The sequence below is a fragment of the Heterocephalus glaber genome, unplaced genomic scaffold, assembly GCF_053883595.1.
Source record: "Heterocephalus glaber isolate CG9 unplaced genomic scaffold, H.glaber_assembly_v1.0 deba00000474, whole genome shotgun sequence".
Taxonomy (NCBI): domain Eukaryota; kingdom Metazoa; phylum Chordata; class Mammalia; order Rodentia; family Bathyergidae; genus Heterocephalus; species Heterocephalus glaber.
In genome coordinates, this window is record NW_028258146.1 from 1,159,820 (window position 1) to 1,183,939 (window position 24,120).

The following is a 24,120-nucleotide window of genomic DNA, read 5'->3' on the forward strand; positions in this document are numbered from 1 at the left end:
ATGTAGTCACCTTTAGAGAGGGACGCATACAAATGGGATCATACTGTCCTGCAGATTGCTTTACCTAAGATAAATAGCAAAGTGAGAAAAAAGAATGATAGAGAACTAATTTCCTTAATACATAAAGTACTCCTATAACTCAATAAGTAAATAAATAATTGTCCTATGGGAAATGGACAAGATAAAAAAGCAGCCTACAGAGGAAAAAAAAATGTGGCAAATTAAAACATTCCCAATAAGTTGAACAAATATATTAAACAGTGAGCTGTCATATTTCTCCTGTGAGAGACACAAATTCATAAGCTTACCAATACTTAGGGTTTTCAGAGATAGAAACTTATATTTTCTTATTGTTATGAGTGGTAGATATTTTTAGACAGAAGTTTGGATACCTATCAGATGAAAAGTGCTGAAATTCTTTAACTTAGCAATTCCATTTTTAGAATTTGTACAGTCCTATAAATATATGTACCAGAATATTCATTATAAACAACAGTAACAATAAAAAGGGGAGAAAGGATCTAGATTTACATAAAAAAAATGAGTTTAAACAAAATACAGAATCTCTATAAAGCAGAATACTATGATTGTGTAGTATTTAGCCTTTATATAAAAATACTATTTCCACTATTATCAAATTTTCTGCAACATTAGCTTATTCAGTCATTTATCAGGTGACTCCTACACTGATAATCTGTTACATACAAAAGGAAACAGGTACAGAAGAATAAGGTAATTTGTTCCAAGTTGCATAGTAAATTGTGGAGCTAGGATTCAAACACAAGACTCCTAAATCATATTCTTAATCATCGTACTTTATTGGTAAAGATCCCAATTTCATATCTTAAAGCCAAATTCATATTCAGTCCAGAGCTCTCTTCTGAACTTCAGAATCATGCAATCAATTGTAAACTAAACACTGTATAATAGCAAGGAATGAATCTCTTTCTTTTTTTTCTTTTTTTTCCCATTAAGTTTATTGGTACATTTTAAGCATAAAATACAGCTACATTCATCATTGGGATCTTGTACCATTACATGAGTATCTTGGTTCTTATTTTTTTCCCCATTCCCCTGCTCTCCCTTCACCCCCACTTCCCTATTTGCAAAGACTTTGTTTCCATTTTTTCCTTTTCTCATATTTTTTCTTTTCCCTTTTTTCCTTTCCCCTACCCCTCCCACTTCCTCTGCTCCTTTAGACCTTTTCTCCCTATTGCACAATATCAATTATACATTTTTAAAATTACAATATCAAGATCTAGGAGACATTACCACAGACTTTACAGAATTTAAAAGGATATAGAAAGCATATTACAAAAATCTTTCTTGAAATAAATTTGACAACTTCTAAGAAGTACCTTGGAAGACAAGTTAATGAAACTAACTCTGGAGGAAATATAAAATTTGAATAGCATCTATTAAAGAAAGTATAAGGAATGAATCTCTTAATAATTTTTGCATCTTGGATTCATATAGTACTTGAAATATACTTGAAACTCAGCAACTATTTGTGAACTGCATAAACCATGCAAAAGTATGATGGTACCCAAAGCAAAAGTAGTGAAGACTTGAACAAGGTCTAAACAAATGGTTCTCAAGTTGGGGTTTATAGATCAACTTGTGCTGCTGCTGCTGCTCCAGTACTTGTAGTTTCATCTGTAAAATGGGAATAATTTATGCCAGCATGTTATTAAGAATATCGAAACATTATATATAAGTATGCAAGTGCAGCACCCTATAAACAATTGGTACTCAATTCTTGTTTGTATCTTTCCTTAGTCTCTATTGCTCTCCCGAAGCTAGTGCTGTGCTATTTAAAAGTCAGCATAATAAGAGAGATTTTTAAAGAAACTATTATCTATACTGAGACTCTTAGAAGCAGGAGACAGAAATAAAGACCTTCCCTGAAATAAAAATGGAATCCACTAAGTCTTTAAGGACTACTCCACCCAGTTTCTTTGTGCAGAACAAACAAACAAACTTTCTTTGTTCTCTCTTTTCAACTGGATCTTAGTTTAAAAGTAATCTAGGACATCTAAGCAACACTTAAACCTCCGTAAGCAGATAATGGTTTCCACCAACTGTCAGTATTTTATAAAAGGAAAAGATCAAAAACTAAGGATTTTCTCCACTAAAGCTTCCATGCATGGTCCTTTCCTATGTTGCATCATATTGGATAAATAAAAGAGATAGGCTAGCAACTGCTTTTCCAAGATAAACAAGATAGTGTGATTGAGTATAAGTTTTCTTCCTCCCTCTGTTAGTCTTGTCAGACCCCAGCTTCCAGATTTATGGGAGGAAAACACTGATATCTAATGGCTTTAGGAAATGTTGGCTGGAAACATGACCTCCTTGGTACAGGTCTTGCCATCGGTTAACTACTAATTTAAGATTCAGCCCAGAGAAATCAATTCAAATCTCAGTGACAAAAATTGCCCTTGAGGTCTTTCATCTTTGTTGTTAATGCTAATGGCTAATAAGGACTGCGTAATCCTTAACCTAACTCTGTCATTTTTATGGGAAAGGGCAAATGGAACACCCTGGAATTTTAAAGCTTCACCGCATTGCATCAGTGATTGTTTGCTTTTTTCCAGGCTCGGTCTCAGTTCACATCCTCATCACCTCTCTGCTGACTCTGGGTCTCTCCAGATCCTTTGGTGTCCAATCCCCTTTTTTTCCCAAGGAAGGAAGATCTATGCCTGCTCTTCCCAATGAACATCACTCAAGGAAATAACACAGAAAGGACATAGCCAGCATTTGGCATCTCCGCTTATATGTGCCTTATTAAAAGTGAGATGTTAGACAGTCTTAGATCGTTACATCAACCTCAGAGGGTGGAGTGAATTGCAGGATTACACAGAATGCTCACATCAGAGAGAAACTGGACAAAAGGTCAGGCTCTTTCTATCACTGCTGTTAGTTGGGATTCTTTTCCATCGTCAAGATCAAAATCACTAATCTTAAAATGGTAACAAAAATGTGAAGATTCTAGAAGATTAAAAAATTTCATGTAGAAGCACTAAAGGAACATTCACTATTTATTTTAGTCCACAAATTTTTTAGCATGTGCTGTGTGTTAGTCACATTTTTAAATGATTAGAATACATGACCCAGCAGAACAAAATCCCTTCCCTGTGTGAAGCTTACAGACCAATGGGGCCATGTTTTGCATGTATATGAGCATGTAGAGGAGAAAACAGTGAACTAAAAAAAAGAAACAAATAAAATGTGCAACTTAAGACATTTTGTTAGGAGATGATAAAACCTACAGGGGTGGCAGAAAATTAGATCAAGATGGTGGGGATTTAGAGTTTCTAAAGGGCATTACAATTTTAACTGGGTGAATCAAGGTAGGCTGGAGTGTCAGTTCAGAGATGATTTAAAAGTGTCAGATGGAGTTGCCTGGACATGCTTTCTGATAAGAAGTAATACCCAGGTCAAATTTTCACATAATAATAATTTTCTTGAAAAGGAAAATGAACATTATTAAGATCACTCCACCTTTTCTGTCTCCATCATCTCTGTCCTGATGCCAGGGACTGAGTATTAGAAAAAAGACTCATGAGGTATTAACCACCCCATTCCAATAGGACCCCAGCCTTACTACCAATTGTTTGTGGCTTCCTGGAACACAGCCAGCAGTGCTTTGTAATCTTCCACATGCAGGGCTGTAGAGATCTCATTCAATCACACAGCTCCTGCAGAAGTAAGTTAGGTGCTATGTTCACCTTAGAGATGGTAAAACCAAGGTTCATAAAGGTGAAATTACCCACCTAAAAGGACATCACTCTATTTTTAAACCTTATAATATTTTCATCCATATGAAACTGCTTTCTTGGTAAATTATACATATTACAAATACATAAATATTCCATATTATTGTTACTTGGCAATTATTATATGTGAATATTCTAAAAAATGTGGAAAAGTATAAAATTTCTATTTTCTTTTTAAAATTTCTATTTTCTAACCCCCAATTAATTTCTCCAAAAATAAATGTTATCAGCTGTTGATTTTATATCTTTCTGAAAAAATTACGCACATAATCGAGGTCACAAATTTTCCTTCACAAGATTTACATAATTTAAGGTAGAAGAAGAGAAAATAAATTCAGATTTCAGTGACAGAATTTGTCCATGATAGCCTTCACCCTCATTTTAGGTGGAGGAATTTTAATTTTTCTAAACTTAAGACATCTCCTTTATGGTTGAGATGCTAACTCTAAATCTTGTTTTGGGGATTCTTCCTTTTCCCTAGGTTGTATAACATTAGAGTCTTTCATTTTTGCTGCCTAGAATATTAGAGGGAGGGATCCTCTGGCCTTCACTTTGACATGGTTTTTGTCCATATTTCTGTGTTTTCTTAAAGATGAGAAAAACTTTAGGCTCACCTGAAAACTTTAGGTTCAAGACAGAATCTGAGTCTGGCAGCTTCTTTTTTTTTGGCCAGTTTGCCTGGAAACTTATATAAAAAGTCCCAGCTATGAAAGGGCTTTCTTAATACAAGAACTGTGAGTCCATTTCATTTAAAGAAACTGCAAAGCCTCACTTAAAATCTCTGAAGGCTTCCATCAGCCTCTGATTTTTAGGATTGGCCACTTTCCTTCAAACTCCAAGGACTGGACTCTACTTCAACACTCTTGGACTCTTACCTTAGTCTTTTCTGTGAATCTGACACTCAAATGGTTTTAGTAGTCTTTTGAGGAAGAGGCTAGAAGGAAAAGTACAGACCTCTAAATTCTTTGCACGTGAGAGAAGAGGAGAAAAGGAGATAAATATCATTTAGTCCTGTTTCCTTAATATTTCGTATCTATATCTATATTGAAGTTTAATAAATAAGTTTATCCTCATCCCATGTAAAAACCTTGTACTTGCTTGGTCTGACTCAAAATACCTCTGAGTATTTTATATGACTTGATGTATAACACTCCTCCTCTTTCTGAAAGCTGGATCATTTTCAGTTAATCACTTCCATATTGACAGACAGGATTGCTTCTCATTTTCTTATATTAATTACTAACAGTGCTGCAGGAAACAATTCCATGCATATAGTTTGTGGTGCTTTAGTGAGCATGTTCATGTAGTTAAATCCTAAGAGTGGAATTGATAGGCCATTGTTCAGGATGTATGTATTTTTAAAATATGGGTAGATATTAATAACTGACCTCTGACTATGTTCTTAACAAATTGAAATTCTATCTTTTTCTCTACATTCTTTCATAGTCTAACGTTTATTTAATGTATTCTTTTTTTTGACACATCAAGAAAAATATATTTTATGCACATCATATAAATGAAATCATACAATACTTGTTCTTTGAACTTTAGTTAGCATAATGTCCTCTAGGTTCATCCATGTTATTACAAATAGCCAGATTCCCTTCATTTTATTTATAAATAATATTCCATTATATGAATATACCATATTTTCTTCATTTCTTCACTTGATCCTTGATAATTCGGGTTTTCCCATATCTTTTCTATTATGAATGATGTTTCAACAAATGTGAGAGGGAAGATATACTCAGAAGAGAAGTTGTTGAATTATGTGTTAGTCCTATTTTTAGTTTTTTAGTAACATTCTCACTATCTCCATAGTAGCTACCCCAATTTGTATTTCCACCAACAGTATAACAGAATTCCAGTTTTTCCTCGTCCATGCCCGCACTTGGGTAATAGCCATCCTAACCATTATGAAGAGTTATCTCACTGTGCTTTTTATTTACATTTCTCTGGTGATTAGTAATGCTGGCCACCTTTTGATATACATGTTCATTTTTATGTCTTCTTTGAAGAAAATAATTGTCCCTTTTGAAAATTCAGGTTATCTATTTTTTTGCTGTTGGGCTGTACAAGTTTCTTATACATTTTAAATATAATCCTTTGCCTATATATATGGTTTGCAAATATTTTTTCTTATTTCATAGGTTGTTGCCCTTTTATTCAGTTGTTTTCGCTGTGCAGAATTTTTTAGTTTTGATGTAGTTTTACTGGTTCATTTCTGCTTTTGCTACCTGTGATTTTGTTGCCACATCAAGAAATAACTGCTAAACCCAACCTGAAGAAGCTTTTCCTTTATGTTTCCTTCTAAGGGTTTAGCATTTTCAGGTTCTATGCATAAGTCCTTAGTCATAGAAACAGAAAATAGATTGTGGATTCCAGGCCACTCACTATAGTCCATTTGCCTTCACTGCTCTGCTCAGCTGGTGTTCTCTGTGGAGGCCTCTGGGGTCGCCAGGAGTCACTCAGCTTCCCCAGGTTCCAGCCGCAGGGAGAAAGCGTGCTTGCCACCTCCTTCTGCCTTGAGGTCTCTCTCTTCGCTCTCCCTGTGGGTTTTATTTTTTGCTTCAGATTCTTCCTGGGTCCCAGGGACCCATTTCCCTCTTCTTCTCTTCCTCATGTTGCTATATTCCAGCGTCTGGACATCAACTGTCAGATAGGCTGTTTCTCTGCTCTTCACCGTTCTGCCCTATTTAATGTATTCTGTGTCCCAGTTTATCCTCTGAATGTATTTTGTATATTGTCTCATTCTGTTTTCTTCACAGCTTTATGAGTTAGGTATTATTATTTCTCTTTTAAAGAACAGGAAACTCAGACAAATTAAATAATTTACCTGCAGTCTAATGCAGCTGGTAAACAGTGAGAGCAAGGCTTGAACAAGGAGGTCTTAGCCAAGTGAATATGTTCTTTGTCTACTATAAATCTCAATGTTTACCAATATGTTGAGGAAAAAACTGGCTTTGTGTGGTTGATGTTCACTTCTGTAATTATAAATGAAAGTTGTACTCATTTGTTACTGATATTTCTGTAAATTGTTCAGTCATAGTTTTGTTGTTCTCGGATTATTTTTAATTATATATGTGAGTTCTAAATGTCACAAAAATTAGTCATTCATGACATGCTGCAAGTTTTTGTTTCCCTTCCATTGTTTTTCTTGACTTTCTATATGGTACTTAAAAAATTTTTGTTATAGAGTACAGAATGATTTCAAATTATGTCATCTAAATTACCAATTTTGGTTTGGAGTATTACTATAATGCTTTAAAAAGCTCATCCACAACAAGATCATTAAAAATATTTTGCCTTGTTGTCTAGAATATTATGATATTTTTCCAATATATACCTTTTCAATGAGTTAGCTGTAATAAGTACAGTGGTGCTTTATTTTTCTTCAATGCCAATCTAGTTGGACCAATAGTATTTATTTCTATGAAAAGTCATATTTATACATGTTTTTAGTATCACCATAAATTGTGCAAACATCCTCATTATCTAGTTCCAAAAACTCTACATATTTTGAAGTAATCCTGAACTTGCAGCCAATTATATATACAAGAGTCTATTAGTACCATAGCACCAGAATCCTTTCATTACTACAGCTTTAGAAATGCATTTAATAGTTGAATCAATTGATTTACACTTATGCTTCTTCTCTTGTGGAAGGTAGGGAAGTATGGATTAGCCTGCAAAGCATTAGCCATTTCTAGGATACAAATAATCCAAATATTTTTACTTCCATGGAAACTGAGATTTTATAGGTACTTAACTCACTACACTAAATGTATGCCTGTTAACACTTACAGACTCAATTCCAATTCATGATCTGTAAAAATTTGTACCCCTTATGCTTATTTACCCTTGAAAAGCAGCCTCCTTCATGTATATATAGTGTAGATACTTAGACTTGTGTTTTTCTGTCCCCTTACAAGTGTTCAATGAGCTAACTATATGCTCTGTGCATTAAAGCTAGGCTTTCCCTGTTTATCTTCTCTTCTATTAACATCAGTTTTATCCAGCTGTCCCCACTTACTGAACATGCATTGAATACCCACTGTTTGCTAAGCAGTGTATGGCAAGAAGAAATGAAAGAAGAAGTTTGGTTTTGAGGGTGGCTAGTTAATAAAAGGAGGCTTCTTTAACGAAGAAAGAGTGAAGCAAATTCTAAGTATCAAACTTTTCAGGAGTTCAATCCCTTATTTCTGGCTTAAGGCAACTTTATGCTGTACATAAACTATTTCTCCATTAGCTGAGGGTAAAGTTGCAGGTAGTTCCTTCTTTGGTTCTCTGTTGGCTATCTACCATAAGCAAACCCTGCAGTGAACATAGGATTATGTCATTTGCATAATTGGAATAGTTGGCCCCATGGACCAGAATCTTTCTATATGTCAATATGGCCTCACCCCAGTGTGGACTGGGACTTCTGATTTTAGATGTCATGTTCCTAGAGAACAGGCAAGGCACTGTTCAATACTCACAACACCCCACACAGGTGGGTACCAGCTCCCCATGATAAAGTGGTAATGAGCACCTAATTATGGATAATTGCATACTGCAGGGTGCTCCCGCCTCTGCCAGGTCCCAGTTGCAGCTGGTACCTGAACACCTTCTACTTGTAGCAACAGGTTACTTTCTTCTTGAAGCATCTGAGGGGAAAAGGCAACATGCCAGCACACCAGCATGGATTAAATTATCCCCAACAAGCCAGTGCCTGATTTCTGTTTCTTGAGGGCAGGATGGGGAACTTGACTATCATTCTCCTAATTATCCAGGGAGATTAGTTTGTGCACCCAGGCTATGGACTAATAATAATGTCTTCCATTTGGAGAGAGCCTTAAAAATATTTAGGCTATGCAACCACACCCTGCTGAATTTCTGTATCAAGCCACAAATGTGCTGATCTGTGACTGGAGCTCCAGTGAACAGTAGCCTGCAGCACACTAGGTGTTCCCCAAATTTGCCTACTTGTAAGAATTACTTTGTGCACTAGTAAAAATGTACATTTCCAAAACTTCCATTGAAACTATTGAATAAAAATCTATTAGGGCAGTTAAGTAGATTTAAGTTCTGCTGTCACTTACTCAGTATGAACTGTGAAAGCCACCATTTCTGTGTGCCATGGTTTTCTCAACTTGGGGAAACCCCAAGATCTACAAATATGCTTTTATGATACTTTGGCTCACTAGGTAAAAAGTGTCACTTGATTGCTGTCCTCAACCAATTGCTAATTCATGTGATGCACTTGCTAGATTGCTTTTTCCAAAAACATAACATCAAAGAATCTCTCCCCTTCTACAGGGCATGTGTGTCTGTGTGTGCCTATTTTTATAATGTGATTTTGATACTCTTTCCTGGAATGATTGTGTCTATATTCCTTCCCCTCCAATCTGGGTGGTCTTGTGATTCCAGTGAACTTGACACTACTGGACTTTAGAGGTGAGATCATAAAATGTGATACAGCTTTCTCTGGTTCTCTAGAGATGCTGACATTTACAATACTGTTCCCATGTGGTGAGGAATCCCACATAGCCCGTGGATGTACAGGGGCACCACTTCACAATCCTAGCAGAGTAGCAAGCTAGACCATCTTCAAAGTAGATCTCCCAGCCCTCTGTCAAGCTGGCCCATCTGATGCTCCATGCAGACCAGACTTAGCCTTTCCCATACTGCAGCTTTGTGAACAAATGATTGTTTCTGTTTTAATAGTGAAAATTTGGGATGGTTTGCTACTCAGCAATAAACCACTGATAGACCACAGGACATGGACTATAAGCTATGTATTTGAGCAATACAAATAAGATAAGTGAGTGAGATTGAGCCAGATTATGTGACAACTGGATTGATCCAATTGGCAGTGTTATTTGTAAGAAGTATGACAGGTGAAGGAGGCTATAAATGACATTAGATGATTAAGAGATCACCAGTCATTCCAGCATAAGTTGATAAAGTCCAGAATTAGGTCTATGATAGTAGTAAAAAAGGAAGATGAGGCAGTTGAGGGATTAAAAATATGAATAGGATGCATTTTTTGACTGAATGTGAGCTGTGATTTTGAGAATAAGACTGCTGAGCATTTGAGTTCAGTTTATTGTAAGAATCCTGATAACTCTTGACAGAAATGAGAAAAATTGGAAAACTGGCATAGGAAATTTTTTCTGCTACTAACAGGTTGAATCAAGTTCAAATCAATTTGAATTTACTAAGTTTTTCTGTAATGAAAGACATCTGACACCAAGCAAACAAAGTACATGAAGCCATTCCAAAGAGAAAATGTTTGTTGAGGTGAGAGCATTGTCTTGGGCAGCCAGGATGTTAGTGGCATTTTTGGTGAATTTATTATGGTTCAGGGTTTGGTTGCCAACCTTACAGTTTTAGAAACTTGTTCTTACAGCCTCCCAGGACTGAAGAAAAACACATTAATCAAACTCAAAAGACTGAGTTATAAAACCAGTGTTGTGATTCAGTCATTTTTAACAAGAGATGTCACCTGCCTGGAATACGCCACTCAGCATGACCAATGCATTCCTTCCTTATGGGCAAACCTACATAGGAAGCCAACTCACAATCAAGTCTTATTGGGAACAAAATAAAAAAGAAAGGCAGCTCGAGTGACCCTTTAATCAGCAAGCTGAGAATGCATGATGCAGATAGATGTGTGTGTGATAATACGAGCTCCAGAAAGCCTGGAATAGGCCACACCCATCTGTCCAATCTCTTTCTCTCTGCCTCTTATCCTCCTCCTCTTCCGAGGCTTGCCCAAGGCTTTTTGGACACACTTTTTTCCTCTGTACTTCACTGAGGAATTACCATAAATCCCTTGCCGAGCAACACATCTTACTGTGAACAGATTATAGTACAGCGATTGAGGCCATTCTGCTTCTTCTTCCTACAACATCTCTAACAGCACTCATTGTATAACAATTTTACTACACATACTAAATTGAAAGCAATCAACTTTTCAAGTTGTTTGAATAATCTATAATCATTCTGACAATATCCAAATAGATCTATCTTAAAGATATCTGGACTAGAATCATTCTGTGCAAAAGAGATTTCTAAGCTAAGGAAATGAAAGGGATGAATGAAGACTTGAAAGGGCTTTTCCAAGGAAAACTTATATAGGGAAGAAAAAAAGACTTGAGATTTTGGCAATATCTAAAGTTTGAGAATCAAATATACCAGGGGAATAGGGCCAATGTGCTAACAAAAGTCTAAGAGATGAGAGAATTTCTGGGAGAGAGAAGCCAAGCATGGCCTGGGCTATTGTTGCAACCTCAAGAAAGTCTGGCAACATGGTTATTTTATTGGCTTAAGCATAAACATATTTCATTGAGGATTCATCACACATCCAGAGTGTCACTTGGAGAGTGACACGTTTTGCTTTATTCAAAAAGATTACAATAAAATGCCTGGAGCCAGCAACTTTATGCTGTTCATTGCTGGCAATGCCCTTGCTTTTGGGGATACCGGTTGAACAGGTACCACCATCAATAACTGGGTCTATGTTCTTGTCCACATGCTCTCCATAAAAAGGGCTTTTTAAACAAAAGGTTCGTATGGCAATTATAATTAGTGATCCATTTAAAGGCTTCCCTGTGGAGGAAGTTAAGCACTTCCCTATAATTTAGGTGTTTTGTGTTTCTCACCACTTAATCTAATTTAGACGTTAAGGTCTAGATTTGGTCTGAATGCTGTCTCTTTCTCACTTCCTGTGAATGTGTATTTTGAAATCTACTGGGATAGCATACAAACTGAAAAAAAATCTTTCTAATAAAGCTCCTTTCAGTGTTTTCTCTCAATGTCTAGAAGCTTATCTCAGTCTCAATAATCTGCTACTTGTTCACACTAATTAGGAGGTCAATACCATATAAAAGATAGACTTTGCATTCTTTATATATAGGCATCCCATTGGGCATCACTGGAAGGTTTCATGTCTTTTTCCCTTATCAGATTTCCCAACAATGTGCTATGCTAAGAAAGCTGACACTGCCTTTATATTTCCTTTTGTAGAAGTCTTCTTTACTCAGTAATTTCATAACTTGACACAAAAGTAGCAATTCTCCTAAGAACCTACTAGCAACTTATTTCTGATTTTAAAACTAGGTTTATATTATAATAAATAGGAGAAAATTTGCCCTAATATATATTATTTAAACATTAACTTAGGATACATTATTTTATTTTCTTTTTAAATTCTTTTATTGGTACATTTTTAGGTACACAATACATTTACATTTATCGTTGGGTGCTTGTACCTGTATATGATGTATCTTGGTTCTTATTTTTTTCCCCATTACCTGTGCGCCCTTTACCCCCTCCACCCTTCCCTATTTACATAGATTTCGTTTCCATTTTTTTTCTTTTCTCATAATTTTTCCTTTCCCTTCTTTCCTTTCCCCTTCCCCTCCCACCACCCCTACATGTGTGGACCTTTTAATATTTCAAATTATCAACTATTCATTTTAATCATTTTAATCCTTATTTATACTTTCAGTTTCTCAAGCTAGAGAAACAGGATATATTATTTTAAAACAAAATTACTAAGCACCAAGTACATTGATTTGAAGGAGCCCATATTTACTACAAAATACTTTAATTAGTGTCAGTTAGTGTCAAGAAAAGTCAGACTGAAGGGAGAAGTTTGTTTGTTTGTTTATTTATTTATTGCAGTACTGCAGATTGACCCAGGGATGCTACAACTAAGCTACCTCCTCAGCCCTTTATGTTTTAAGACAAGGTCTTGCTAAATTATTCAGGCTGCATTCAAACTTGTGATCTACCTGTCCCAGCCTCTCAAATAGCCGGGATTACAGACATGCAAGTTTTGAAAAAAAAATTGAGTTTAAATAATCTTACTCACAACACAGTTTCTCTAAATTGCCTTTAGACAATGGTCTGTTGTCATTTATATTCAATTCTTTCCTCCCTACCTTAGTTCATCCTGGCTACTATAACAAAAATACAATAGACTAGGTAGTTTATAAACATCAAAAATTTATTTGTCCCAGTTCTGGGGGCTGAAAGTCCAAGATCAGGTTGCTAGTAGTCAGGCTTTGATGAAGGTTGTCTTCTATGTCCTATACCACTGACTTTTCATCGTGTCTTTCCATGGTGAGAAGGATCTCTTTCAGGTTTCTTTTTTTAAAAATCAATCAATTAATTAATTAAAATGGCCAAATAGTAATTGCACATATTTATGGCACATAAAATAATGTTTTGAAATGTGTATACACTATGGAATAGCTAAATCAAGCTAACTCTTAAATCAAGCTAATTCTTATGTGCACTGCCTCATAGCCCATCATTTTTTGTGTTGAAAATCTTTCTTCGCAAGTTTTCAAGAATGAATATATTGTCATTAGCTATAGTCACTATCTTGCACAATAGATCTCTTGCACATATTCCTCTGATTAAAAATTTTGTATTCTTTCACTAATGATTTCCCAACATCAGACTTCTTTTATAAAAAGGGGAGCTACTCTTCCTTGCTCACGTGGCTCATGTGGGTTCCTCCCTTGTGACCTAGTCACCTGCCAAAGACTTCTCCTAATATACTCATATTGTGGGTTAGTATTTCTCCATGTGCAGTTAGAGGTGGGAAACAAATATTCCAACCATAGCACTCCCTAATTGGAAATATTATAGTTTGGAAATGTCCAATGAAGCAACAAACTATGGGCTACAGGCCCTGAATTACATAACAAATTCAATATTTCTCCATCTGCTGCCCAATAATAAAAACATGGAGGTACCATTGACAAGAAATACATTGGGATGGGGGAGAAAGATGAGCTGGTAAAACCTAAACTGCACAACAAATTCAAAAATGTCCTGTAAGTATTTTATTCCATAGTTTTTAACATTGTTTCTGTAAATATCACATGATAATAATATTTTGCTAATGGTAACACTACTGTAGAGAAAGGATTCATCAAGACTGTCTTGGTTACTTTCTCTCATTGCTGAGACAAAATACCTGATATTCAAAGTTAAAGGAGGAAAGCTCACAGTTTGTAGAGGTCTCAATTCATAGTTGGATGGCTCCAAGGCAGGGTGGCATGGCAGAAGAGCATCACAGAGGAGAAACAGTTCATGGCAGGCTGAAGGCAGGAAGGCAGCAAAGCAAGGAGCTAGCAAGAAAGCAAGCAGCAAGCAATAAGCCAAGCACCTTCCATTTTTCTGTCCCTCATATTTTATCCAGGCTATCTCTGCCCTTGGTTGTGAGGTAAAACTCACACCCAGGGAAGGCTATTCCCAGAACTATGCCAAACCTATCAGTGGACTAATTTAGTAATGACACACTCTTGATCCCAGTATAACACACTTAATACCAGCATCACACACTCTAGATCCAGCCACCTCTGAAAATCCCCACCTATGACCACATGAGGCTTTCTAGACATAAGCCATAACAAAGATCTAAAATAACATTTTTAAAATTAAAAATTAATTAGTTAATTAAACGAGTAAATAAAGTTACTTTCTTCTAGGAATTAGGACTCAGTTAAAATATACCTTTGGCTCACTACATAAGCAATTATCCTCTCAGCTCTAAAATGAATACCTGAAAAATTAAGAATTATCTTCATTCCATGGCATGCCAAAATATGAGACAAAAAATAGATTTTAAGCCTGAAAAAAAATAGTCTTTTGGGTATGGACAACAAAACCTTGTAGTCGCCTAATTTCTAGTACTTTACCAAATGGTCCACAAACTGTGTTTCTCAGAGGAAAAGCTCTACCTTTTGTGGCAACATGACTTCTAATTTAACAATTGTGATGTGCTTCTTATATCCAAATGAGACAAGCAGGGAAGAACCACATGTGGCATCTTGTATTCTCAGACTTTCGGAAAAGGTCATTTGGGCTGATGCTCCCTTCATTTCCCAAACCCTGGAACTTATGATGCCCTTTCCCGCAGAGACACTGTCATTCTGGCTCACTAAGTCCAGAGTGTTTTTCCTGCCTCTGCAGGCAATGCCTTAGAAAGGAAATATTAAATTGGAAGTGTAGCTCAGTGGTAGAGCCCTTGTCTAGCATGTGTGAGGGCTGAGTTCTAATCCCAGCACCACACACACACACACACACACACACACACACACAGAGAATATACCTCTTGGCACCCGGGACTTTGTGGACACAAGCAGCAAAACATACCCCTTCCCCTTCCTGCTTGGTCCTGCTCTTTCTTTAGCCCACTCCCAAATCTATCTTCTATGTGGATCCTCATAGTCTTAAGGTCAGGACTCAGCCTCAGGAAGTCTTGGAGAAGCCACCACCTTATCAGCACACATTCTCATGCAAGTACTGTCTCCTGCCTGCAAAGATTTCTGTTGAATACAAAGTGATCAGTGGTGACCAAGGCTGGCATCAGCACAGTCCCATGACTGGCTATGTTGTTTTTAGGCCAGGGAAGTCTATGAGCAGACTACAAGCCCAAAGAAAGGAGGCTGGTTGCTGGGGACGTGGTTTTCATCTCTGGTGCACTGTTGTGCCAGCCTTAGGTGAGTCTCTGCTCACAGAAAGGACCTCAGCCACTGGAGAAGAGAGTGGTATTCAAAGAGCAAAAGTATCATTGACAGGTTCCATCAACAGTTGTTTAAAAACAGCCTGCCTGCATGCCAGGTATGATTGATTGCATCTGGAATGAGATCTAAAGCCAAATGCTACAACTGTCTCAATCACCAATTATTAATCCAGGTACAAGGTAGAGCATTGCCCATTGCACTTGTGGAAAACACTTGAGTGACTATATTCTCTCAGAGACTACAAAGTGGCAGATGTCTGCCCTGCACCATGTGTCATAGAGAATGAGGCCTTGGTTAGTATAATGCATCACACTACACTTAGGAGAGCCATCAACACACAGCGAGTACAAGGTTCTTGTCTCAGGAATTATGGCAGATGTGGCAGGAGTGTCTCTTCTTTTTCTGACCTGACATCTCTAATAAGACACTGTTTCACAGCACAGTTCCTCAAGCTCCAACCTCCATGGAACACAGAGAGGTACAAGGATATTAATGGTTAGGCATTTATGGTGGGTACCATAGTATGATTCCATTCTCCCAGTCACTGAAAGGAGTAATAACTGTTATTCTTGCAGAAACTGAGATCAAATGAGGTGATATGACTTACCAATAAATGGCAGAGTTGGCAATGAGGCCTCAAGGAGAAAGCATCCAAGGTTCCCAAGAATGCTAAGCACCTACTCCATGAGTTACACTCAGTTTAGTATAGATCACTGGTGTGAAAAATGTATAGTGATTTTTTTCCTGGATAATCCCTAACTTTTAACAGAGTATTTCTCACCTAAATGATTCATCTCTTATTTGGGTCATTATTTTAATTAGCAGTTGACTACAATCTAGAATTACTTGATTTACTTAAGATCTGTTTAAAATATAGATATCCAAACTGCACCCCAACAGATTATAATTTAGTTGGTTTGTGATGAGGTATCTTTCAGTCCTCCAAGAGATTCAAATATGCAGCCAAGACCTAGGTGCTCCTTGGATAGAAGGACAGATTACTTCTACTCTCTGTCCCATCACATGTGGTCTACACCTTTCCCTTTGTTCAGAAATCAGAACTAAGAGGAAGTGGTGTCTCTAAGGCAGCTCTAGAAAACTTGCAAAGGAAGTGGAGAGTTTTCATTTATCCTCAGATGGGACAAGTCAAGAAGCTCTGTGGGACAGGGAAGAGTCTGAGAAGGCAACTAGTTCAGAACATACAGGAAGTGGAAGGGGAAGAAGGTCTGGATTCAGTGGAGAAATGGCTCAGTGCATACACCCAGTCATTTTGCAATGTCTTGGCTGACTTTGTTACTGATGAGATGTAATTTAAAAATCACACCAACATTTTCTATCAACTTTTTCATCAATAGAGCAACAAATCATGCTTGGAATATATTTTTAAAAGAGGAAATCATCTGAATGGGCTCTCTTGAGCATGTAATAGATACCCATTGTCTCAGGAGACAGGTGTCAAGGGAGCTGATAGCTTATTGAGGTCTTCCCTTCCCCAAATCTCACTGGTACACTGAACTGACTGTTTCAGGGGATAGATACATTTGCTTATGAGTGCTATTTGCTTCCCATTGTAGCTGGAACAGGATCTTGGTTATTTTCTCATTGCTGAGACAGAATACTCAATACCTAAAGTTAAAGGAGGAAAGATCTATTTCAGTACACAGTTTGTAATGGTCAATAGTCAGTCAATAGTCAGCTGGCTCCAAGGGAGGGTCACATGGCAGAGGGGCATCGCAGAGGACAAACAATCCATGGCAAAGAAGGGAAGGCTGAAGGCAGCAAAAAAGCAAAGTAGGAAAGAAGCTTCTTTCTGTCCCTTTATAGCCATCCAGGCTACCCACTTTTTGGGTGGTGTCACCCACATCCAGAATGGGGCATCCTTAATCCCAGCATTACACACACCCTAATCCAGCCACCTTCAAAATTCCCCACCTATGACCGCTGAGCCTTTGGAGGAACATCTTGATACAAGTCATGACAAACAAATTATCATAAATTTAAAGCAACATAAACATATTTTCTTACCATTCTGGAGCTCAGAAATCTAAATGGGTTATCAGGTATCTGTTCCTCTTCAGGAGTCTGCAGAGGAGAATATGTTTCCTTGTCTAACTCAGCTTCCAGAGGCTGCCCACTTTCCTGGGCTCATGGCTGCATTATTCCTACCTCTATTTCCATCCTCACATCTCCTCTGACTAACTCACCTGCCTTCCTCCCAGAAGGATCTTTGTAATTACCTTAGGCTCACTGGATAATCCAAAATTGTTTCCCTATCTTGGGATAATTAATTTAATTTCATTTGCAAAATCCTTTTTACCATAAAGGTAATGTAGTCACAGATTTTGGGGATCAGGACATGCACGTCATTGGAAGCCATTATTCTGCTGACCACAGGAAATCATCGGGAAAAAAATGGAGGTAGATATTTAATTGAGATTCTATGCTACCAAAATCTGTTCATGGACTGTGATGACCCACAATAATTACAATGGTGGGAAATCAAGCCCAATGACACCATAGAGCATTGTTTCATGGAAAAAAGGGTATCTGTATTGGTGGCCTAGCAGTGTGGTTTGGGCTAGGGCTAGATTTGGGGTCTGCAGATCCAACTTCTCTGGCATGATGTCATGCTTTTAGAACAATGTCCTGGGATATAAATGGAACCAGAAAGAACAATTTAATTGAGCCCAACTCAGGGGTTATTTAGGGATCTGCACCAGAAAGACGATCACTGCAGCTGTGGACCTGCATCTACCAGAGGGTAGGAGTGTCTGCTTCAGTGACTGTGTGGATGTGGCTGCATCTGCTGTGGTAGGGATTGGTCAATGGGAGAAGAAAGAGGGACTCATAGAGAGCAGACACCAGACTTCCTGCTACATTTGCAAATGGTAGGCGCACAGCTTCATAGAGAAATAAATGACTTGACCCTATTTGCATTCCAAGGTGAGATGAGTATGGTGTTAGACCAGAGACCGAGGATCTGCAACCCATCTGATGGTGGCAAATCCAGGGTGAGAGGGTTCAAGCTTCAGAGCTGTGCCCCTTCACATTCAATGTCACCCAAATCCCCAAGGAGACTTGGCAAGAGGCAAATTCTGGTCAGTGGCTCTGGAGCAGGGCTGGAGCACCCAGGAGATGCTGATGCTGTGGGTTCTGAGCTGCACTTTGAGTAGCCAGGGCTTGGACCAGGGCTGGCTTTCTGGGCCTATATACTGTGCAATCACTCAAAGCCTGACACTTAAAAGGACTCCAGGCTTGGTTTAAGGCTCTGATGTTAGCATTTCAAAATTCTTAATTTTTAAATGTTTTTAGAGAAGTGCTCCACATTTTCATTTTGCTTTGGATCCAGCAAGCTGTATCCAACTCCGAGTCAGAGCTAGGTGCTGAGCTCAAACATTGACTCTGATCCTTACAAATGTCATGTGCTAGGTAAAGGTCCTTACTTCTCACCAATCTCATTGCTTTTGATCATAAATAAGGGGAATGATCTTTGCTAAGAGACTACATGCAATGACAAGCAGCCGCTGATATCACCCAGGCAAATACTGCTCCCATTACCGCAACAGCAGAGGCTAATTTGTGCCAATGTTACACTATTAGTATTACTATTTAATCTTAGTAATCACTTCCTCTGTAATCTCATTTAATTTATATTAAACTCTTGCGGCTACCTTTGTTTTAAGGATGATCTGGTGCCATTGGATTCTTAAAGGAAATGAGAGTAACTTTTCAAAAGGAAAGTATGCAACACTGAGGCCAGCCATTTCCTTATAACAGTTTCAATCTCAATTCTTTGTAGATGCACATCTCAAATTCTTACCAGGCTGCTGGCCAAGCACACCATCAAGATGTCATGAATTTCTCCTGAAATGTGCTGCCCGCAGCCTGGGCCTTTTCTGACCAGGTAACATAGAAGGTACCAGAGTTAAGGAAAGAAGGTGTAAGTCAGACATCTTCATGGTAAAAATAAAAGTATATGTAATAAATTAGTTTTTTCCTGTATGAAACAAAATGAATACTAAATAAAGCATAGAGAAAGTAAAGCTGTAAATTCAAATAGCTTTATTCAACAATATTCTGAAGCCACACATTGGTTAATTTAATGTCTTGGTATAGTTTCCCCATCTTTTTTCTGGATTCTGGTTTTCATGGAGCAACATTCCTATGGAAAAGCACCAAGTTCCCATCACTGTTCAGTGTTTCCCTCCCCACAGTGCATATTACAGCCTTTAGTAATTCTGTTGTCTCAGTTTATTTCAAAGAAAAAGTATGTGCAGACAGTTAGTGTGGTCACCTAACATGTTAGCGCAGTTGCTCTCAACCCTGCCCAAGTCTTAGAGTTGGTTGAGTCCTTTAAAAACATACTCATGCCTGGGCTATACCCTCAAAGATTTTCATTCATTGCTTGAGTAAGGTCCAAGTGTTATTCTTTTTAAAAATCCTCCAAGATGAGCCTAAGGGGTAACCAGGATTATAATTGGCAAGGCTGTTTTAGCTGAGCTAGTGTGCAAGCATTAGTGCCCCCTAACAAAGAGCACAAAGGCTGGGCTAAAGGCTCCCTAGTTCAAATCCCTGCACTGCCCCTTTCTAGCTGTGTGATGTTGGCAATTTACTTAACCTCTCCGCCACAATTTATCTTATCAGTAAGAAAAAGATGAGCGCCTCCTTCATAGGGCTACTGTAAGAATTAAATGAGTTTGAAAACCTAGTATGTGACTTATAAGGAAGATGTAACATTATTTGGAAGTATTTTCTTAATTACTTCAATGAAATGACTTAAGCAATTTGTGATGTTTAACTTATTTTCTGATTCTAATTTTGATGACTTTCTTTGAGCTAGTTTTCCCCCCTCACTCTGCTCCTCATTTGCCTATGTTGGTAGAGAAAAAATAGAAAAAGAAAAAGAAGAAAAGATGCCAATGTTTTTTGAACCTCCTAGCACAGACTTTATTGCTAACAAGTCTGTTCAATTAGAGCTAATTAGCAAATGTATATTTTTCTTTTGCACAGTAGTGTATAGAAAAGCTTCTCATCATTAGGAAGGCTTAAGTTCCAAAGACTATGATCCATGCAGAGAATTCATAGTGGCGGAGGCAGCAGGATGATGTTGCACTTGGAATCCAGGTGCTGTGTCTGGATTGGGCTCTGGGGAAAGCCTGTAAACACAGGGATCAAGTCAGCTACTTCAGAGAAGCAGTGCTCAAAGTGTGGTCTTGGGGAAAAGCAGCATCAACATCCCCAGGTGGGGTGTTAGAAATGCATATTTGGAGCCCCTTCTCAGACCTAGTGAATCAGAAATTCTTGTGGATGGGGCCCAGCAGTCTGTGTTTGACTTTAATACTGCCAAAGTTTAAGGGACTGCTCTCTAGAAGATTTTGTTCAAATCTACAATTATGTAGTTCTGTTCTCCCAGGAAATTAAAATGAGAAATCCCTCCATATTCTTACCTTTAACCTTTGAAAATGTATTTCATTTTTCTTGAAAGTGTATTTTAAAGAAACTGTTGCATAAACCAGAACTAATCTAACTTTACTTAAAAGTATTAGTTAATGACTCATTTGACTAACAAGATTTGAAAATGTCTAGTTTGATTAATTTATCATCAAGACCTCTTCAAATTCTGTGAAAGGTTCTTAATTAGATATTTACAATATCGTAGGTTTTCCCTTTCAGATATGGGCTTCTGTCTCATCTACTTTTCTTTTTCTCCTTTTAGATTTGTTTATTATTTTGAGTGATTTATGACTTACAAACATAATGTTATATTTTATAAATTTGTTTCAATTTCTTTGGGATAAGAGATCCTAGAGTCTCTCAGAACTTTTACCAATATGTTGACACTTAGAAATCATGGGATTTAGCTCAGTGGTGCTACCACCAGCCTCGCAAGCACAAGGTCCTCAGTTCAATCCCCAGTACCAAAAACAAAACAAACAAACATATTGTTCTCTTTCTCTTAGCATAAAACAATTTAAATCAATTATTTTTATAAAAACACAGGTCTCAGGGCAAACGTCCTCCAGAAGCAAATACTATTAAAACTATACCTTTATATTTATGATTCTATTACTCACTGCAATGCTTTAGTCTCAGACTTCAGTTTCCTCTTTAAAAATTTGAAAATATCTTATTACTAATGACTATTTACCCATTAACACCTTAAAAGTTTGAGATTTAAATAATATTTAATATATTTTATAAAAATGATATTCAGATTGATATAAATTACAATGTTTGAGTTTTACGATTTCCACCAATGGGTTTCTTTACAATTCCTCAGTGTACAATTGTACCTCAGTTCACGAAGTTTATTTGTTTTATAGTTTTAGAAAAGATGGCTACATTTGTGTTTCTGTGGCAAAGATGGCCAGGAAAGTGTTTGTCACCCAATGCAGAGTTTGCAAACAAAAACAAAATTTTGCCAAACACTTCTATTTGTGAACAAAATTGTTTGCAAACAAAAGCACTTGTGAACCAAGGTAACACTGTATACTATATATATGAGCTTAAACATTTAATTATATAGGCTATGTTCCAAACTCTTTGGGGTTTATGGAAGAATTAGAAAGGTTTAGTTTGTCTCCAAAGGATTCTGTGAAATTTAGTACAAGTATAAAATCCTTTAGTTGGAATGTTTCTGTGATGGGTGATACCATTTAATATCTGTATAATGTTTTATAATTTTCCAAGACTTTCCATGTAGATTCACTGAACAATCTCAGGAATATGCAGGACAGGTATTACTATTTACTTTTCCAATATGAAAATGATGAGATGAGAAAGTCGATTCTTCAGACCTGAGACTATAACAGGGGTTTCTTTATTACGGTACTACAGAATGAACCCAGAATCTGCACTGAGCTACATCCTCCTGCCACAGCTTACCAAAATGCTGGGTATACAGGTGTGCTCCACAATGCCTAGTTTAATAAGGGCTTCTGATCCAGAGAGTGTTTCCTACTTCCCACAACTCTTGTTGCACCAAGACACTCCATGCAGATCAGATGCAGCTCCCTGATATTTTAAGCGGCTCCCTGATATGTGCCACCAATGCGAAATTTAAACATTAATTGAGAGTCGAGTGAGAAATACAAGCTTTTTTTGGATCCTCCAAATTTCTGTTACTAAATTGCTATTTCTACTCTATTCTACCATTATACAAACATTAATCAAGTGTTTTTTTTAACCCACTGTAAAGGAAAATGGTGCCTCTTGAATTTGGTTAAAAGTCTCAGATATGGTTTTAAAGTGATCAAAACTCAGACTTTGGAGAGGCTTTATGTGAAAGAAGAGGACCTTAGACAAGCAAAGGTATTAAAGATCAGTCAAGACATGGCTTGAAGCAGAAGAGGGAAGTCCTGGGGAGAGCAACTTCTTTCTTATGTACCCAGAGTGTATAGGAACTTGGTAGAACAAATTCATAAAGCACAGGATCAGTATAGAGGTTCACAGTCACTGAGTGGAGGCATTTGCAGTATGCACTTTCCCAAATGTCAAAGAGCTTCCCTTTAGGGATAGACAGTGAATCATCCTAATTAGGAGCTCAAATTCTGAAGTCAGACTGTCTGAGTGCACCATCTGGCCCTTACCTTAACTATTGTGTATCTCACTCAAGTTACTCTCTCTGTGTCACTGGGTGCTCATCTTTGATGTGGTCCTAAGAACCAGGGATGTGCTGAACCCAGCATCTGCCTGCCATGAGAATCAACCATCCACATCTATTCCCTATTCCGTATTTTGTGATGTGAAATTAGTAGTGTGAAATTGGCAACAATGGGATTATTTATACCATGGAAATTGGGAAAGGCTAAAGAAGAAGATGTTTTTCTCTTTATTTCTACATAAAAATAGAGAGAGCTGATTATTAAACATTACCAGCACTAAGAATATCTATTTCTGCCACAAATGTTGGTAGCATAAATTGAAATAACTTATCTTTGACTGACATAGTGGCTGGTACATGGGAGGAGTTCAGTCAATGGGAAATGTTGATTTTAATAGTAGAAAACATAGTCACAGCAATAACATCTCTTTCCTTCCCTCCTTCCTTCTTCTTTCCTTTCTTCCTTCCTTCCTTTCTTGCTTCCTTCCTTCCTTCTATCCTTCCCTACCTCTTTCCTTCCTTCCTTTTTACCTTCCTTCCTTCCTTTCTTCCTTCCTTCCCCTTCTCCTCCTCCTTTTTCCTCTTTTCAGTGCAGAAGATTGAACCCAAAGTCTTGCCCATGCCAGGCAAGTACTCTACTACTGAGCTACCCTCCCACTTCTCTTACTCTTTAGGTGCCTTACAGGCAGATCTTACCTCCACTTCTGTGCGACTTTGAGACTTTGGGAACTTCACTAGCTCTCTTTATTGTTCCAGAGAGATGTGAGAGGTCAATTACCTGGCCTCTGTTCCATGTCCACTCTTTTTTTATCTTCTCAGATGCTCTGAAACATTCTCCCACAATATTTTTTTAAAATATAGAACACTTCATGAATTTGCATGTCATCCTTGCACAGGCCATGCTAATCTCTGTATTGTTCCAATATTAGTATATGTGCTGCTGAAGTGAGTACTTCCCCACAATATTTATAACAAAAGCATCCATGAGCACATACCCAAAATTTTGGGAAAAAATCTGTCATATAAATTTATGTGGTCTCTTTGGATTTGACACTTCATCTAGCTTTTGGCTTTTGAACCTTTGGTTTACACTAAAGAAAATCTCATCAGACAGCTGGGAACTCCCCCATTACCATTTCCTGGAGTTTGTTCTTATTTAGATTTAAATGACCTTTGTTTCAAAATGGCTGAGGTAGACTAGAAATAGAAGAGA

The 24,120-nt window shown here is 37.5% G+C and overlaps 1 non-coding gene across 1 annotated transcript; it reads right to left on the reverse strand.

Annotated features, from left to right (window-relative positions):
- Positions 1-23,758: 23,758 nt before the first annotated feature.
- Positions 23,759-23,860, reverse strand: LOC147829722 (U6 spliceosomal RNA). The gene has a single exon (XR_015448597.1). It is a non-coding gene; the product is annotated as a U6 spliceosomal RNA (small nuclear RNA).
- Between the last annotated feature and the right edge of the window lie 260 nt (positions 23,861-24,120).